The sequence below is a fragment of the Bombina bombina genome, chromosome 6, assembly GCF_027579735.1.
Source record: "Bombina bombina isolate aBomBom1 chromosome 6, aBomBom1.pri, whole genome shotgun sequence".
Taxonomy (NCBI): Eukaryota; Metazoa; Chordata; class Amphibia; order Anura; family Bombinatoridae; genus Bombina; species Bombina bombina.
In genome coordinates this window covers 703,638,353-703,656,263 of record NC_069504.1, presented here as the reverse complement: position 1 = coordinate 703,656,263, position 17,911 = coordinate 703,638,353, and positions in this window count along the sequence as shown.

Here is a 17,911-nt window from a genome sequence, read left to right as displayed (position 1 = left end):
TTCATATTCAAAAGCAGATACCCTGCATATGTTTGGACTATGCCCAAAGATTTATCAGTTTTGGAAGAAGGTCATCTTTTGGTTTAATGACATTTATAAGGTTGATATTGCCATAGAGCTAGAAGAGATTGTTTTTCTTAAAACTGAAATAGACAATCAGTGCTTACATAAAAACATATTGAATACAATAATCCTGTTGTCTAGACATCTAATATTGAAACCCTGGAAAGGAAGAATAGTTCCTAGTTTCTCACTTTTTATCAGAGAAGTACAGAATAAAATTATTTTTTTATATTTCCATACACAATTAATAGGGAGAAAATGAAAACGTTTTTAGTAGGATGGCCCCCTTTAATTAAAACTCTCATCAAATTCAAAAATGCATATTAAACCCTCTTCAAATTTTGTTCCTGTCTTGTAACTGAAACTGGATTGCAATTAATAAAAAAAATGTATTTAAAAAAAAAGGAGCAGCGGTCTTAAAGGGATATTAAACCCAAAATATTTCTTTCATGATTTAGATAGAGAATACAATTTTAAACAACATCCCAATTTACTTCTATTATCTAATTTGCTTAATTCTTTAGATATCTTTTGTTGAAGGAATAGCAATACACATGGGTGTGCCAATCACACAAGGCATCTATGTACAGCCACCAATCAGCAGTTACTGAGCCTATCTAGATATGATTTTCAGCAAAGGATATCAAGAGAATTAAGCAAATTAGATAACAGAAGTAAATTAGAAAGTTGTTTAAAATTGTATGTTCTTTATAAATCATGAAAGAAAAAATTTGGGTTTCATGTCCCTTTAAGACTGCTGCTTTATAACTCCTGTTTCCCGCGAGCCTGAAGGCTTGTGCAGAAACAGCTGCATCAAGCTCCATAAGGAGCTTGATGAATGGGCCCCAGAGTCTGAACTTCAAATGAGTAGTAGATTTTTTTCTGACAAATTTATGTGTATTTCAACTACCCCTGTACCGTGTGACAGCCATCAGCCAATCACAAATGCATATACATACCATGTGACAGCCATCAGCCAATCACAAATGCATATACATACCATGTGACAGCCATCAGCCAATCACAAATGCATATACATACCATGTGACAGCCATTAGCCAATCACAAATGCATATTCGTGTAACGGGGTTTGGCCTAGGCCCACAATTACCCCTGTGGGTCTTTACCCCAGCTACCTCCATGTGCTCTGCAGGCTGATCCTGAGTCTCCGCTACCTGGGAGTTGGGGTACATGACTGTGGCAGTGCCTCCACCTGACTGGGCATCCAGGGCAAGAATGGGTTTCCCAGACAGGAACATAATAAATAACTACAACACACACAGTAATAACAGTAAAACAGTATGAACATGTATTAAAGGATTATGGTAAATAAAAATAAGGCAAGAAATACAGTGGCTAACTAACACACCGACTCTCTCTAACCAGGCCCAGCACCCTCCCAAACCACCTGCGAACCCACCCTCAGGCTTCACCCTAATGGCTGATGGGTACCAGTTGGTGCACATAAATGTTGGGGCCCTTTAAGGTAATCCACATGCATTTAAACAGTTGCAGCTCATAGGAAACTGCAATCCACAGGAAGAGCTGTTTATAAGTTTATGTGATGGACAGAATGCCCTGTCAGTATGACAAGGAGAGAGGATACTTCTTACCACTGACAGGATTCTGCACAGGCTGAAAGAAAACTCCAAGGTCTGCCAGTCATTTACTTTGTCTGCATTCTTCTCCACAGCTCTCTAACAGGGACAGACTGCAGCTGGCAGCATACACTAAATCAGCAGAGGAATGCTGTTACTTTACAAGATGAAGTCTGCAGCTCTCACACAGCCAGGCCTCACACACACCTTCACTGCTCTGACATGTCTGCTTCCTCCTGTGTCTTACACTCTTCTTTCAGTTTCACTTGATCACATGACCAACCAGTCTAATAGTTGCCTAGGCAACTTCTCCTGCAGAATGTATACAGGTGCAAATGTTCAACAGGAAGGGCTACATTCTCCCCCTTGTAAAATCCTTGCCTTCCACTGGCAAGGTTCCACCAAGAGGTAAATTGAAAAAACAAAACATATAAATAATAATAAATGCAGTCCTATAAACAAATGTTAACTATCTTACAGTTTATTCTAGTACAGAGAGGTTCCAACATTCATAATGTCCGCAACCGCATACAGTAAATCAACCATTTTAGACTGTACCTGGGACATAACTGGGTTCTCCGACTTGATCGTAAGTAAGAACCCTGGGAGGCTGTCGTATTCTAGTACCCAGTCTCTGTTCTCTCTGAGGAAGTCCAGAATGTTCCTGGGAATCTTCAGCTCTGGCCACTTGGGTGGGGAGGTCACCAGATGCTTGAGACCCTGGCTTTCCCATGATACAAGAGTCTCTTTTTGGGGTCCCAGGCACAAAGTTGGGGCTGTTGGGATTCAATGTAGAGGAGGCTAAGGGAGGAGAGGAAGGAAAGTGCTGTGTTTCCTCAGCAGGAGGAGACCACCATTGATCATCAGCACTAAGAGCTTCTGGGGTCTCTACTGCCTCATTTTCAGGACTCTCCGTTGTGCTTTTCTCCCATTCACTACTACTCCCTTCCTCTTCATCGATATAGGCTATTGGTAGTAGATGGTTCCTATGCCAAGCTTTGATCCGGCCTTCTGGGCCTTTTATATTATACACTGGCAGCCCCTTTAGCTTAGAAACAACTTCAAATAGGGTATCCTTCCATCTGTCTGCTAATTTGTGTTTCCCAGGTACCCCTAGATTCCGGAGGAGAACCTTATCTCCCGCTTGGACTTCCTGATGCTTCACTTTGGTATCGTATCTTCTGTTGTTGCGTTCCTCCATTTTTGCCGCAGCTTGAGTGGCCAACTCGTAGGCACTGTGAAGGTTTTGTCTGAGGGTCCTCACATACTGGAAGTGAGAGTCTGACTTTGTCCCATCTGGGGACACCCCCAACCGGACAGCTATCGGTAGTCTGGCTTCCCTTCCAAACATTAGGAAATAGGGTGAGAATCCTGTAGACTCATGCCTTGTGCAATTATATGCGTGGACCATGGCTTCTACATGCTTACTCCAGGACCGCTTCTCCACTTGTTTCAGAGTCCCGAGCATGTCTAGGAGTGTCCTATTAAAACGCTCAGGCTGGGCATCACCCTCAGGGTGGTAGGGTGTTGTTCTGGACTTGTGAACCTGCAACATATCCAGCAGTTCTTTGATCAGCTTACTCTCAAAGTCTCTACCTTGATCAGAATGTATTCGATTGGGCAGACCGTAGTGCATAAAATATTTCTGCCAGAGGACCTTGGCTACGGTCACAGCCTTCTGGTCTTTAGTGGGAAAAGCCTGAGCGTATCTGGTGAAATGGTCTGTTACTACCAGAACATTCCCAATTCCGGTAGTATCATTCTCAATACATAGATAGTCCATGCACACAAGATCCAGGGGTCCTGTACTTCTCAGGTGGCCCATAGGGGCAGCTCTCACAGGCAGAGTCTTTCTCTGAATACATCTTCTGCAGGTCTTCACATAATGTTCAACATGTTCTCTCATGCGAGGCCAATAGAACCGGTCTTGTACCAGGCCATAGGTCTTGTCTACCCCAAGATGCCCATGTTGATCATGGAGAGCTCTCAGGACCATTCCCCGATATCTATGAGGTAACACTAGCTGCTTTCGACCAGGGTGGTCATGGTATTTTATAATTCTATAAAGGATTCCATCTTCTAGATGTAGTTTACTCCATTCTCTCCGGTACAAATCTCTTTGTCCAATGGGAAGGGAGCTCAGTAATTTAGGGTTCTTGGCTCTCATTGCCTTGAGGACTGTACCTATATACCAGTCCTGTGACTGGGCTTTCTTCTTGTCTTCATTGGTTATGTGAGACCACTGTTGGAGCATTGCTGGAGCACAGAATACCTCTGGTACGGCTTCTGGGGAGTGACATATGGAGTCTATTCCTCTGAGTTCAGAGAACTCATCCTGCCTCTCAGCCACTACATATGTTTGGCACAGGGCTCCTACCCCAGGCACAGGGATTTCTTCCCATTCCTCCTTTTCTTCATGAGGAGGAAGTCCAGGTCTGCGGGACAGAGCATCCGCACTGACATTCTTAGGGCCTGGCTTGTATTTAAGGCTGAAACTATAGTTTGACAATGCTGCCAGCCACCTATGCCCTGTGGCATCCAGCTTTGCTGTTGTTTGAATATAAGTAAGCGGATTGTTATCCGTCCTTACCTTGAATGTTGCTCCATATAAATAGTCATGTAACTTGTCCACAATTGCCCACTTGAGCGCCAAGAATTCTAGCTTATGGACCAGATAGTTTTTCTCTGCACCAGTTAGACTTCTACTTATGTAGGCCACTGGTCTTAACCCTTCTGGGTAGCTCTGATGCAATACGGCCCCTAGGCCTTCCATACTGGCATCAACATGGAGCACATATGGTTTCTCGGGATCTGAATATGCCAATACAGGAGCTTCTGTGAGTCTTTTCTTCAAGATTAAGAAGGCTTCTTCGCATCCTGAGGTCCATTTCTTTCCGAAGGAGTCTTTAGGACTTGGCGCCTTAACACCCTCTATAGCTGAGGTAGTCTTTAACAGGTTGTGTAGCTCTCGAGCAATCTTTGAATAGTCTTTCACAAACCTCCGGTAGTAACCGCAGAATCCAAGAAATGAGCACAGCTCACTGATGTTATCTGGCCTGGGCCAGTTCATCACCGCTTCAATTTTGGTCGGGTCAGTTGTCACACCTTGTGCGGAAACAATGTGACCTACATATGTAACAGAGTTCTGGGCAAATCGACATTTGTCTATTGATAATTTCAGACCCTCTGCTTGGAGTCGATCCAACACCTTCAGCAATCGCTGTTCGTGCTCTTCTGGTGTCCTTCCAAACACTATGAGGTCATCAAGATAGACTAGGCACTCTTTGGGATTCATATCCCCCACAGTCTTCTCCATCAGCCTTTGAAAGGTGGCGGGAGCTCCAGTGACCCCTTGGGGCATCCTGGTAAACTCGTAGAATCCCAAGGGACAGATGAAAGCTGTCTTTTCCTGATCCTCCTTCTTCATGGGTACCTGATAATACCCAGACCTCAAGTCCAGGACGCTGAACCACTGGCTTCCAGAAAGGGCATCTAGCAGATCTTCTATCCGTGGCAGAGTATATTGATCTGGCACAGTCCTTTTGTTTAAAGTCCGATAGTCTATGCAAAGCCGGACTGTGCCATTCTTTTTCCTAACTACCACTATGGGTGAGGCATATGGACTTCTGGACTCTTTAATAATGCCAGATTCTTCCATCTGTTTGAGTATATCCCGGACATCTTCCACATCTCGAGGGGGTATTCTCCTTGATCTTTCTCTGAAAGGAGCTGGGTCAGAAAGTCTGATAGCATGTGTAGCACTCTTTGCACATCCCACATCCATTTCTTTCCTGGAGAAAACTTTCTCTCGAGTAGCTAATTTGGATCGGAGGCTATCTCTCCACTTTGGTGGTAGAGGAGAATCTTCCAGTTCAAAAACTATAGGTCCTTCATGATCACCTCCCTGTTCTGCCTTTACAGACATTACTGAAGAGACTTGGTCCAACAAGTGAATCACACCAATCTTCTGGTGACGATCAATTCTGATCTCTGTGGGTGTTAAGTTTCTTATCATTATGGGAAAATCTTTACACCAGTGATTCCGCCAGTCTTTCACCTCAGGTATGAGAGTCTACCCTTTTTTTGCATCCTCCTCAGGCAAGGACTCAATGAGGTATTGCCTGGTTCCTCCTGATATTTCATGGTGCATAGATGCTATGGCTCATAGAGTCTTAGTCTCTCCAGGCCTTACAAATAAAGGTTCTTTCCCTGAGTAGTGGCATGATCCTGGTCTAGCTTGTAGGGCTAGTCGATGGCATTCTTTCCCTAGAACAGGGCTGACTTCCATCAGTCTGGTTAGAGATACATCTCCCACTTCAGTTAGGTAGGCCCTGAACATGTCCTGCACCATTCTTGCGTTGGTACCCAAAATTATTGGGGCGCACATTGTTTTCTTCATGGAGCATACAAGAGCTTCCAATTCCATAGGGCAGATCATTCCTGTGTTTAACTGTGGGATTGTTATTGTCACTCTTATACATCCCTCTACAGGCTGGGCCTGAGATCCCACTCCCCACAACTGCAACTCTCCTGCTGGCTCCAGGGGAATATGTTTTAGATGATGGTCATAGAAGTCTCTATTAATGATGGTGACCTGGGATCCAGTATCTAACAAGGCCGAGGCATGAATATCTTCTATTTGTAACTGTATCAGAGATTTGGGCCCGATCTTGGCCCCCACAGATAATATGGGTGTGGTTCTTTTTCCTCTTTTCCTGAAAGGACTGGTAGCTTGAGCCTCCTCCAGCTCAATAGCTAGCACATCCACTTCTGTATCTGATGAATTAGTGGGACACTCCCGCTTGAAATGCCCTGATTTTCCACACTTAAAACAGTTCCCTCGGGGGGACTGTTCCTCTGGGAATAACCTTCCTGTGGTCTCCCTGCGGTGCTGCCTCCTGGTAGGAGAATAATCTGTTCTTCTTGGCAATGACTTAGACAATAATTCTAATTCAGCTACCTTTTTTTTAAGGACGAACAGTTCCATATCCTCTTTATCTGCAGCTTTAGAAGAATTTTCTTTTTGTGGAGGAGATGGGGACATTTGGTTCTCCAGTATTTTTGCTTTTCGGATCAGTGTGGAATAGGACAAGACTTGATCATCCAACTTAACTCTTAACATGATCATGACTGGATCATTGCTAAGGCCTCCCTTCTGAATTTGTTTGGATAGTCGAGCATCCAACTCAGATGCAGTGACTGCTCCATTATGAAACAGTTTTCCCAGTGACAATTGTAATCGATTGATATAGTCTGAAGCTTTCTCATGTTCCTTCTGTTTAGTGGCTAGGAACTTGATTAATAGATCATCAGAGTCCTCAGATTTTCCATACGCATCCTGCAAAACTTTCAGGTAATCTTGTGCGGTAGCTTGTTCATTCACTCCCCTAAACAGCCTTATCATATTTGTAGCTGGGAAACGAAGACTCTCCATTATCCGTTGTTTTTTTATGTTATCCGTACAAGACCATTCTTCCAATAATTGTACAGCATTATCCTTCCAGGCCTTATAGGGGTCCTCCCCGGCAGGAACAGGTTGATTCCCAGAAAACACTTTCAGCTTACGGTAACTGTGGGTATGGGTAGCTGTTACTATGGCTTCTGAGAGTTTTTGCAGTATTTCAGATATGTTACTCTCTCCTGAACTTGTGGTTCTCAATAGGGAATCGCCTGGTTTTGGGGATGTTGGAGATGAGGGAACCACTAGATCTGGGGTCTTAGGGGCAGTTGTCCCTTGCACACTGGAAAAGTAGACATTTCGTTTGGGGATGGCCCCAGTCTCTACAGGGGTAACCGGTAATCTCCTGGGGGGTTTCTCTGACAAAGGGGACAGAATCTGGGAATAACTTGATACATTAAAGTCTCTTTGGCCTATAGTGGAGGGTTGCTGCAGTGTAACCCCTTCCTCCTTATCAGGGAGAGCGTACACTAAGCGACATCCTTCAGGAGCTGTTTCAAGAAGGTATAGACATGTAGGCCTATGACGGCCTCTCAAATCTGCATGGGAATATACTAACATGTAAGTTTGACCGTATGAATCATGCAGGATGTCTCTGATGGTAGCCATCTCTATTCCCAGTATAATCTCTACGCACTTGGTGACATGTTTTATCTCACTATAGGGAGGTACCTGGCATATCATCACTGCATGATGCAATGGTACCTTCTGTTGCTGGGCCCAATCTGTTACAAATGGGAGTGTGGGCCGGGGAATTAACGGATCCTTACTGGGTGTACCCCAATTTATCTCAGCAGTACCACCAAATGTAACGGGGTTTGGCCTAGGCCCACAATTACCCCTGTGGGTCTTTACCCCAGCTACCTCCATGTGCTCTGCAGGCTGATCCTGAGTCTCCGCTACCTGGGAGTTGGGGTACATGACTGTGGCAGTGCCTCCACCTGACTGGGCATCCAGGGCAAGAATGGGTTTCCCAGACAGGAACATAATAAATAACTACAACACACACAGTAATAACAGTAAAACAGTATGAACATGTATTAAAGGATTATGGTAAATAAAAATAAGGCAAGAAATACAGTGGCTAACTAACACACCGACTCTCTCTAACCAGGCCCAGCACCCTCCCAAACCACCTGCGAACCCACCCTCAGGCTTCACCCTAATGGCTGATGGGTACCAGTTGGTGCACATAAATGTTGGGGCCCTTTAAGGTAATCCACATGCATTTAAACAGTTGCAGCTCATAGGAAACTGCAATCCACAGGAAGAGCTGTTTATAAGTTTATGTGATGGACAGAATGCCCTGTCAGTATGACAAGGAGAGAGGATACTTCTTACCACTGACAGGATTCTGCACAGGCTGAAAGAAAACTCCAAGGTCTGCCAGTCATTTACTTTGTCTGCATTCTTCTCCACAGCTCTCTAACAGGGACAGACTGCAGCTGGCAGCATACACTAAATCAGCAGAGGAATGCTGTTACTTTACAAGATGAAGTCTGCAGCTCTCACACAGCCAGGCCTCACACACACCTTCACTGCTCTGACATGTCTGCTTCCTCCTGTGTCTTACACTCTTCTTTCAGTTTCACTTGATCACATGACCAACCAGTCTAATAGTTGCCTAGGCAACTTCTCCTGCAGAATGTATACAGGTGCAAATGTTCAACAGGAAGGGCTACATTCGTATATTCTGTGAATATATTCTGTGAAGTATAAATATAAAAAGACCACATTTTGTTAATGGAAATAAATTTGAAAGTTGTTTAAAATTGCAGGCTCTATCTGAATCATTAAAGTTTAATATGACCTGAATGTCCCTTTAAGGATAATAATCTAGAGCAGAATATTTCTAGGGATGTGGCACAATATAAAAAGAATAGGTATAACAGTACTTTTTTCCACTTTTTTTCACCATTTATTTCTATGGGGGAATACGTGAATGCGCACAAGATATTCTAAGTTTGGCTTTTTGTTTTTGTTGGGTTAGCACTCAATTCATAATACCAGTGCAACCCGACGAGCACAAAAAGTCCAACTTCTATCCCATTTAAAGGGACAGTATTTACTAATTTTCATATAACTGCATGTAATAGACACTACTATAAAGAATAATATGCACAGATACTGATATAAAAATCCAGTATAAAACCGTTTAAAAACTTACTTAGAAGGTTCCAGTTTAGCTCTGTTTAAAAGGTTACCGGAAAACCCACTGCAAGTAGGAAATAGCAGACCCCCCCCCCTCCCCTTTACTTTGCATATGAAAAGACCCTTTACACAAACAGGAGCAAGCTGGAGTAGGTATATGTTGGTATTCTCTTAAAACTTTGGAGCTGGGTTAGGAGTCTGAAAATCAGAGCGATGTTATTTAAAAATAAGCAAAACTATCCATAGAAAACAAACAAACTGTATGGGCTATATAAATGGATCATCTACAAAACATTTATGCAAAGAAAAATCTAGTGTACAATGTCCCTTTTAGTGCTTGAGCGGGAGCGTTAATTAGCGCTCCACTTGTTATCTGGCCCTCTGTGTGATTTCTCTCCATGCTGGCAAGTTTTTGATAATCAGGCTCTTAGAGAGAACAATAGAAAATCAGCATTTCTTTCCTAAGATATGGAGAGTCCACAACGTCATTAATTACTAGTGGGGAATATCACTCCTGGTCAGCTGGAGGAGGCAAAGAGAACCACAGCAAAGCTGTTAAGTGTCACTCCTCTACCCATAATCCCAAGTCATTCTCTTTGCCTCTGTCAATGGAGGAGCTGAAGTTTGGTGTCTGAACAAATGAATTACTTTTTCTGGTACTTTTCCCTGCAAGCAAGGATTTGGGTTTAGCTGAGTCCACGTCAATCTCTTCAGTAGTGGTGGCTTTTACGCAGTTAGGAAGTTGAGGTAGTCCTTGCTTTGTTTCCTAACACATTGCTGCCCATGGTACAGTAAGCCAGAGTTGGTTAATCTGTTCTATCTTTTTTTACAGGTCTCTGTAAGGAGTATGTGTAATTTCACGCCTTGTGAGCTGTCTTCCTGCCGGACAGCTAGACTGCAGGTAAGTATTTTTGTCTTCTAGGTCTTCTTGTAGACTTGAACTTCAGAAGAATATTTTATATGCAGTAGATGGGGACATTTTTAAAATCCTTTATACAGGATTCTCTGGCAGTGGGCAGGCACATTATGTATGTTGAGACTAGGGATTAATCCTCCCTTTATTGGAATGTTTTTCCTCTTTGAGCTAATTTTGTTGAAATACTTTATTAGTATGTGTGTGGCTTATGTTTTATACAGGGATTTATGTATAAATTTAAAATTTGGCAGTTAGTTTTCTTTGCTTGCTTAGCTAGAACAGGCTAACTGACAGACTGCTTGAGCGTTTGTGTAAATTTTAGCTCCGGTGTTGTAGGCAGAGGGAAACGCACGCCTTTTACCTGCGTAGTTTCCTCCCTATGCTGGTCATGTGACTTCTCTCTGCTGTCGGATATTCGCGGAGTGGCGTCATTGAATTTCAGTCTCTTCAGTGTTGATCTACTATATGATCGTTTTAGAGAATTCTGGCAGCCAAATTGTGTATAAGTGTTACGGTAAGGCAACTCAGCCTGTCTGAGGTGTAGGGGGCCTGATTGGTTTATTATTTTAAAGAATTTTTGCATAAAGTTAAGCGGCTGTGGTATTAAAAATTCTTAAAGTGACAGTGTATTTAAAAAAATTCTACAATTTGGGGAATTTGTTATTTATTATTATGGACATGGAAGACTCTGAGTCTTTTGACAAATGCTTGTTATGTCTAGAGGCGCAAATTGTTTTACCTATGCAATTCTGTGCTGCATGCTTAGCTAGAACACTTCAATTTAAAGATAAATTGTTGTCCGCTGAGCCCAATGTCTCTCAGGATAATGCTGTTCAAACGTCCCTAGCTTCTATGGCGTTACATACAGTGCCCTGCAGTTCCTCTCAGCCTCCTGGAGGAGTTTATATGCCTGCAGATTTTGCTGCACAGGTATCTTCTGCGATACCTGCAGCATTATCTGCTTTTCCTATGCTTGGAAAATGCAAGAGGAAAATTAGAGATTCAGATAGTAAGGTTTTTGTTCCACCTACTGCTACATAGGTTGCCCTCCCTCATAAGTCTGATGAGGAGGATACGTCAGTAGCCTCTGAGGGTGAAATCTCAGATTCGGACATTATTATTTCTTCATCTGATACTGAAAAAGTAAACTTCAGATTTAAGCTTGAACACCTTCGTGTACTGTTAAAGGAGGTATTGGCTACTTTGTAAGACTACGATACTTCTGTCGTTGTCAACTCTAAGAAGTCTAGTAAACTTAATAAATACTATGATGTTCCTTCCTCTGTGGAAGTTTCCCTTTGCTCGATTACATTTGAGAGCTCTGCAATTATGCATGCTCAGACAATGGAACGGAGACCACTCGGATCTGTCTCAGAGGATAGATCTAGACCAGTCAACAAGAGACTCTCCCGTGGTGGCTTTCTCAGGGCACATGCTTCCGGAGACCTTCCTGGTTGATTGTGACCACGGACGCCAGCCTGCTAGGCTGGGGAGCAGTCTAGGACTTATGAAAGGCACAGGGACTATGGACTCGGGAGGAGTCTGCTCTCCCCATAACATCTTGGAATTGAGAGCGAATTACAATGCTCTGATGGCTTGGCCTCAATTGTACTTAGCCCGGTACATCAGGTTTCAGACGAACAACATCACTTCAGTGGCTTACATCAACCACCAGGGAGGAACTCAGAGTTCCTTCGCCATGAAGGAGGTGGCACGGATTATTCAGTGGGCGGAAGCTAACAATTGTTGTCTATCTGCCATCCACATTCATGGAGTGGACAACTGGTAAGCAGCTTTCCTGAGCAGACAGACATTTCATCCCGGGGAGTGGGCTCTCCATCCGGAGGTGTTCTCCGGGTTAACCCTCAAATGGGGGGTGCCGGAGTTGGATCTGATGGTGTCTTAGCAGAACGCCAAGCTTCCAAGGTACGGTTCAAGGTCAAGAGATCCTCAGGCCACTCAGATAGATGCTCTGGAGGTTCATTGGGATTTCAGTCTAGCATACCTGTTTCCTCCGTTTGTACTCCTTCCATGAGTGATTGCTTGTATCAAACAGGAGAGAGCATCAGTAATTCTAATGGCTCCTGCATGGCCTCGCAGGATCTGGTATGCAGACCTAGTGAAGATGTCATCTTGTCTACCTTGAAGGTTTCCTCTAAAGAAGAACCTTCTAAATCAGGCAGTGGCTTGTCAGGATATCTGTGAATGTTATTAAATTATATATATATATATAGATATATATAGATATATATTTATTATTTATACATAAGAACATGAATTCATTTTATTTGTGAAACTGTTTATGAGGCAGCCCCCTCTGTTCTGAAACACAGATGTGTAGAACAAAAGAAGATAAAAAAATTATCAGGTAATGACCTCATGTGGAGATAAACACTTGACTTGAGGCTTAAGTGTATGCGAAGAAGAACCTATTTTTACAGAGGGAAATGACCATTTACACTGAGGTGTAAGTTGCCCCTGAACCTTAGATACACAAAGAATCTGAACTCATGTTACAGCTAACATATGGAAAGTTGAAGGCCTAAGAATCAAGATTTCAAAATATCTTAACCTATGTACTTTTGATAACAAATTATCTATATAGTTTTCAAATATTTAATATGTGCCTCAGACTATCAAATAATACAGGGAGTGCAGAATTATTAGACAAATTAGTTTTTTGACCACATCATCCTCTTTATGCATGTTGTCTTACTCCAAGCTGTATAGGCTCAAAAGCCTACTACCAATTAAGCATATTAGGTGATGTGCATCTCTGTAATGAGAAGGGGTGTGGTCTAATGACATCAACACCCTATATCAGGTGTGCATAATTATTAGGCAACTTCCTTTCCTTTGGCAAAATGGGTCAAAAGAAGGACTTGACAGGCTCAGAAAAGTAAAAAATAGTGAGATATCTTGCAGAGGGATGCAGCACTCTTAAAATTGCAAAGCTTCTGAAGCGTGATCATCGAACAATCAAGCGTTTCATTCAAAATAGTCAACAGGGTCGCAAGAAGCGTGTGGAAAAACCAAGGCGCAAAATAACTGCCCATGAACTGAGAAAAGTCAAGCGTGCAGCTGCCAAGATGCCACTTGCCACCAGTTTGGCCATATTTCAGAGCTGCAACATCACCGGAGTGCCCAAAAGCACAAGGTGTGCAATACTCAGAGACATGGCCAAGGTAAGAAAGGCTGAAAGACGACCACCACTGAACAAGACACACAAGCTGAAACGTCAAGACTGGGCCAAGAAATATCTCAAGACTGATTTTTCTAAGGTTTTATGGACTGAGGAAATGAGAGTGAGTCTTGATGGGCCAGATGGATGGGCCCATGGCTGGATTGGTAAAGGGCAGAGAGCTCCAGTCCAACTCAGACGCCAGCAAGGTGGAGGTGGAGTACTGGTTTGGGCTAGTATCATCAAAGATGAGCTTGTGGGGCCTTTTCGGGTTGAGGATGGAGTCAAGCTCAACTCCCAGTCCTACTGCCAGTTTCTGGAAGACACCTTCTTCAAGCAGTGGTACAGGAAGAAGTCTGCATCCTTCAAGAAAAACATAATTTTAATGCAGGACAATGCTCCATCACACGCGTCCAAGTACTCCACAGCGTGGCTGGCAAGAAAGGGTATAAAAGAAGAAAATCTAATGACATGGCCTCCTTGTTCACCTGATCTGAACCCCATTGAGAACCTGTGTTCCATCATCAAATGTGAGATTTACAAGGAGGGAAAACAGTACACCTCTCTGAACAGTGTCTGGGAGGCTGTGGTTTCTGCTGCACGCAATGTTGATGGTGAACAGATCAAAACACTGACAGAATCCATGGATGGCAGGCTTTTGAGTGTCCTTGCAAAGAAAGGTGGCTATATTGGTCACTGATTTGTTTTTGTTTTGTTTTTGAATGTCAGAAATGTATATTTGTGAATGTTGAGATGTTATATTGGTTTCACTGGTAAAAATAAATAATTGAAATGGGTATATATTTGTTTTTTGTTAAGTTGCCTAATAAATATGCACAGTAATAGTCACCTGCACACACAGATATCCCCCTAAAATAGCTATAACTAAAAACAAACTAAAAACTACTTCCAAAACTATTCAGCTTTGATATTAATGAGTTTTTGGGTTCATTGAGAACATGGTTGTTGTTCAATAATAAAATTAATCCTCAAAAATACAACTTGCCTAATAATTCTGCACTCCCTGTAGGTACGAATAAATGGATATGAAATTGTTTGTATAATATTAAATGTGAATGTCTGCTAAATGAAAAATATAAATAACATCATATGTTTTTATAAACTCAGCAAGAGATATACAGATATGCAATATTTATATTGATATGGAAAAGTAGTCCAATATAAATATAATTATGTGAAATGACATCTGATTGCTGATCTCAAGGTACAGTGGGGCAAAAAAGTATTTAGTCAGCCACCAATTGTGCAAGTTCTCCCACTTAAGAAGATGATGTAATTTTCATCATAGGTATGGTATACCTCAACTATGAGAGACAAAATGTGGAAACAAATCCAGACAATCACATTGTCTGATTTGGAAAGAATTTATTTGCAAATTATGGTGGAAAATAAGTATTTGGTCAATATCAAAAGTTCATTCATCTCAATACTTTGTTATATATCCTTTGTTGGCAATGACAGAGGTCAAATGTTTTCTTTAAGTCTTCACAAGGTTGTCACACACTGTTGCTGGTATGTTGGCCCATTCCTGCATGCAGATCTCCTCTAGAGCAGTGATGTTTTGGGGCTGTCGCTGGGCAACACGGACTTTCAACTCCCTCCAAAGGTTTTCTATGGGGTTGAGATCTGGAGACTGGCTAGGCCACTCCAGGACCTTGAAATGCTTCTTACGAAGCCACTCCTTCATTGCCCGGGCGGTGTGTTTGGGATCATTGTCATGCTTAAAGACCCAGCCACGTTTCATCTTCAATGCCCTTGCTGATGGAAGGAGGTTTGCACTCAAAATCTCACGATACATGGTCCCATTCATTCTTTCATGTACATGGATCAGTCATCCTGTTCCCTTTGCAGAGAAACAGCCCCAAAGCATGATGTTGCCACCCCCATGCTTCACAGTAGGTATGGTGTTCTTTGGTTGCAACTCAGCATTCTCTCTCCTCCAAACACAACGAGTTGTGTTTCTACCAAAGAGTTCTACTGTGGTTTCATCTGACCATATGACATTCTCCCAATCTGCTTCTGGATCATCCAAATGCTCTCTAGCATACTTCAGAAGAGCCCGGACATGTACTGGCTTAAGCAGGGGGACACGTCTGGCATTGCAGGATCTGAGTCCCTGGCGGCGTAGTGTGTTACTGATGGTAGCCTTTGTTACGTTGGTCCCAGCTCTCTGCAGGTCATTCACTAGGTCCCCCCGTGTGGTTCTGGGATGTTTGCTCACTGTTCTTGTGATCATTTTGACCCCAGGGGGTGAGATCTTGCGTGGAGCCCCAGATCAAGGGAGATTATCAGTGGTCTTGTATGTCTTCCATTTTCTAATTATTGCTCCCACAGTTGATTTCTTCACACCAAGCTGCTTGGCTATTGCAGATTCAGTCTTCCAAGCCTGGTGCAGGTCTACAATTTTGTTTCTGGTGTCCTTCGACAGCTCTTTGGTCTTCACCATAGAGGAGTTTGGAGTGTGACTGTTTGAGGTTGTGGACAGGTGTCTTTTATAACAAGTTCAAACAGGTGCCATTAATACAGGTAATGAGTGGAGGACAGAGGAGCCTCTTAAAGAAGAAGATACAGGTCTATGAGAGCCAGAAATCTTGCTTGTTTGTAGGTGACCAAATACTTATTTTCCACCATAATATGCAAATAAATTCTTTCCAAATCAGATTGGATCTGTTTCCACATTTCGTCTCTCATAGTTGAGGTATACCTATGATGAAAATTACAGGCCTCTCTAATCTTCTTAAGTGGGAGAACTTGCACAATTGGTGACTGACTAAATACTTTTTTGCCCCACTGTATGTATGTGATATTAAGATGATAACTGAGATATTAATTAGATCCATGCTAAAAGTATTAAAATCCTTTTAAATACCCATATGTTTTAAATGTATAAGAATTACTTTGTATTGTGGGAAGTGTATCATGTTTAATATTGATGAAATGCCCTGATTAAATAATATTAAGTGATCCTATACAAATTGGACATAATTGTTTGCTGAGGCAAGAAATAGTGAATAAACTAAATATACATTTTAAAAATATATATGAATCTATATTAAACTGTAGCAGTATTGATAGTGAGACTGCATTGCTGGTTATCTGCTGCCACCAATAGTTCAGAAATGGTATGACAGCCAAACAAATTGACTATTAGAACACATGCCAATCCAAATAACAAATCAGGGACAAGCATCAGAGGGCCTATCAAAATCTTGTGGGAATGATTAAAGAAAAGGAGGAGGAATTCTTTGTTTTTTTGGAATAAAGACCCAAACACAGTAGACAAAGGATACGCAGACTCAAAGAAGCATACGTTTTGGAGAGGAAAATACACAAGCTTTGTGCCAAGTAGATTCTCTGCCATTTTGGGACACTTTCTTGAATAAAGAAAGATAACAGTTTTGAGGCCTGTACCGTTGCGATATAGTGGATAAATCCTTCTCAGATGACCCACAAGAAATTCTGGAAACTGAATAATCATTTGGTCATGTGGTAACGTATGGCAGTCACTATAATTTAATATTTTAAAGCAAATACATTCATTGTTGCTACAGTTTAATTAAAGTTAATAATTTTAAAAGGGCACTTTATATTTTATGCTTACATCCATAGTCCTGTGTAGTCTTAGCTAGTCACATAAATTGGCTGTTTGCATTAATAATACATATAATTTCTGGTGTTTTTAATTGAAATTATATAGAATCATTTGTGGGCTAAGTTACTTAATTTTACTTGTCTGAAAGTTACCTTAAATCTATTGAGACCCTGTAAGATTTGTGTGAAGTATCTTGGTATATTGTTTATCTAAACACTGTGAAGTTAGCGGTCCATATTCTGGTATTTTATTGTTGTATTTAATGTGATTTATTGTGAGTAAGGTTAATTTGAAAGATATATTTTTTATGATCTGTTGTATAGAATATTGTAAGGGAATAAGCGTGCATAGTTGATTCAAAGCTAGTCTCTACTTAATATATTTCAATGTGTATATAAATATTAACTAATCTAAAGAATTTAGGAATAAATATTAATTTCAATTGTTTCGTATATATATTTTTAATTGGGAGTTTGTTTTAAAGAATAATAATAAATAAATTGTATTATAACACTGCTATATACTGACAGGCTGAATAGCAGGTAGGAGCCGAAGCCACGCTGCACGCTATTCCGAGGATCATCAAAGGCCTAGTTAGCTGTAATATTGTGGAACGCTCTTGAAGAACATAACTCAGGGTTGCTGTCAAAGTATCCGCTTCTGATCACCAATGTAGATATATACATATTCCTACTTCCAACTGTTCAAGTTTTTTGTTCGGATTTTCTCTGGTTATATAGATCAAGTTGAATTGTTAAGTTATGTTCAGGAGCTTCATTGAGACGCGTCCTGCCGCTTCAAGAGTTGGCTCCGCCCCCCAGGAGTTCTTGAAACTTTCAAAACTAGGGGAGAGTCTTGTGGAGTGAGATAGAGAAATCCACATATAAGAGGCCATTCTGGAGAATTCCTGTATATGGGAATGTGAGAAGGT